The sequence below is a fragment of the Octodon degus genome, unplaced genomic scaffold (assembly GCF_000260255.1).
Source record: "Octodon degus isolate 3935 unplaced genomic scaffold, OctDeg1.0 scaffold00126, whole genome shotgun sequence".
Taxonomy (NCBI): Eukaryota; Metazoa; Chordata; class Mammalia; order Rodentia; family Octodontidae; genus Octodon; species Octodon degus.
The window spans coordinates 4,217,570-4,220,004 of record NW_004524702.1 but is presented as its reverse complement, the minus strand read 5'-3'; the positions used below and the strand labels follow the sequence as shown (position 1 = coordinate 4,220,004).

The following is a 2,435-nucleotide window of genomic DNA, read 5'->3' as shown; positions in this document are numbered from 1 at the left end:
CCTTTCCTTCCTTCATTTTGAGTGTCATGTATTTGTCCCAGCAACGAGAGAAGAGTAACTAAGACAACCGCTTACTCGGCTTCCAGCCGTATCAGCGAGAAGTTTTTCAAGTTTCCCATGCGACTTTTCAACATCAGAAGAGTCATGACTCGGAAAGAAGTGATTTGGATTTTTCCTGTCTCCAAAATATTTATCAAATCCTGTACTTCTCACAGGCTTTTGAAACATGTAAAAAATAAGTGAGAAATATTCCAGTGAATGAAACATAACAAATGTCAGTAATAAGTGACATTGCTTTAGGGAAATGGCTGTTTAAAAAAAAAAAATCCAGTCTGTATATGCAAAGTAAGCAAGGAAATTCAGTCTTTTTTCTTCTTTAAAAATCTGTTACTCCTAAAATATCGTTCCACAAAATTGGAAGTGAAGGACTGAAAGGTCAAAAGAAAGAGGAAAAAGGAAGGGGGACACACACCATCAACACAAAAGAAGGAAAAGTGTACAAACTGAAGCAGTTTGTAACAGACTGGGGTCACACTCCCAGCCACAGAAGGCTTGCTGAAGAAATTCACCAGTCCACAGGACCTGGGATCTCTTGGTGGAGCTGGGTGAAGAGCGATTCACTGCCGCGGAGCAATCCCCCTTCCTACTCCAAAGCCAGGCTTCTGCACCATTCCTCCACGGGGAGGGCCTCTCATGCCACCACCCAGCCCACCTCGGGGACCTCCAGGTCCCTGCAGGCGGTTGTCTCGATGGTCCCCTTCCCTGGCAGCACGAGTCTTCTTCTCTTCCACATTCAGATGGACTTCACCTCTGAACATGATGGGCCTGTTGCTAAGGACCTTCTGCACAGGCTCAAATCATCAAACATGACAAAGCCAAAATTGGGTAGTTTCCCACCGCTGTTAATGCGCAGCTCCACCACATTCCCATAGTTTTGAAAGAAATCTTTGAGTTCTGATTTGTCCACCTCATGAGGCAGGTTCCCAATAAAGAGCTGGTGGCTGTCCGGATGTCTCACAATTCTCCGAGGTTCAACGTCACCCTGCTCCCCAGCTTCACGAATTGGCCTGGGTCCCCTCTGGGGAGGAATATTTATTCGTTGTTCTCTCACTCTTGGATCCCTTTGGGGTCTCTGTGGTGGAATCTGAGATTCAGGTTTAGATTCTGGACGCGGCTGTGATGCTGGTACTTTCACGACATGAGGAGGTATCCCAGTACCAGGAACAGCTCCACTAGGAGGAAGGCTCTTACTGGTCACAGATGCCCAAGAAAATGTCCGCAGGTCCCCCTGTGCTGTCTGAGCTATGTCTGTGGGTGCTGGAGAAGAATTCTTCTGAGCATCCTCAGGAGCAGCTTCTAAAACAGGTTCAGACTTTTCCTCTTGGATTCCAGATACAAGTTCTTGCTCTGGTTCTGGCTCAGGATCAGGCTCTTGTTCAGCAAGAGAGTTCCTTTAAATGTTCTTCCAGGTCATTACTGACAGTTTGATCACAGAAAGTACCAGAATCATCAGGTACAGCCTCGGGTGTCTGCTGTCTTTCTTCAAGCTCTTCTACTTCTTCCTCAGATTCCTCCTGAGGCTCAGTGACAAAGCCACCAAAGACCTCATCTTGGTATCTGAAGATATCTTTATGAACATAGAATTTATTTGCAACTGAGCCCTCAGGAGCAAGGACAAACATCTGCGTGAACCTCGGCAAAGACTGGTTGTTCTCAGAGAGCAGTCCCATGACCTGGACCACCACACCATCATCCAGGGTAGCATGTGCATTGATGTGGCAGGTCTTGGTGTGGCAGTTGGTGAAGTTTTGTGACATCACTTTCCTATGAATTTCTGTCCGTAGACTGCATCTGCAGGTTTTCCATTTGAATCCAAGCCCCCGTGGACATAGGAAGAGTTCTTTCCATAAGGTTCAGCAGGGTGCAATACTGTCTCACAAATTCCCGCCTGACCAGCAGGGGACTAGGCTTCTCCATAACCATGCTTTGGTCAATTCAACCTGCGCGGCTGAGCGGGCGTGAAACAAGGTCTGCTGCGCGGCACGGAAGGTGACAGAAACCCCTCACGCAAGCGCTTCTACACCGATTGCCAGTTTTAGAGCCCTAAATTTATTTGTTATAAAGAAGCTTTGACATTTTACAAACTGATATAAAGGTTTTAAGTGTAATCTAAAAGTAGGGGGGTTTAAACAGTTGTTGGATTTTCACACCCCATTTAAATAATGGCAGGCCTGGTGGTGGCCTCTAAAGGGTAAAAACTATGATCGCTTCTTCATATTTGGGTCAACTTATCCAACAAAGACATATTTTGCCCCAAATTGTTCAGAAGAACCAAAAATGAGTTTCAGACTATGTTTGGTAATATTAATTGGCTCCATCCTGATTTGGGGCTAATATCTCTGGTGGCATCAGTTTTCATTCTCCTGCAGACAAGC

The 2,435-nt window shown here is 46.0% G+C and overlaps 1 pseudogene; it reads right to left on the bottom strand.

Annotated features, from left to right (window-relative positions):
- Positions 1-587: 587 nt before the first annotated feature.
- On the bottom strand, positions 588-1,983 carry LOC101568611 (annotated as a pseudogene).
- Positions 1,984-2,435: the final 452 nt, after the last annotated feature.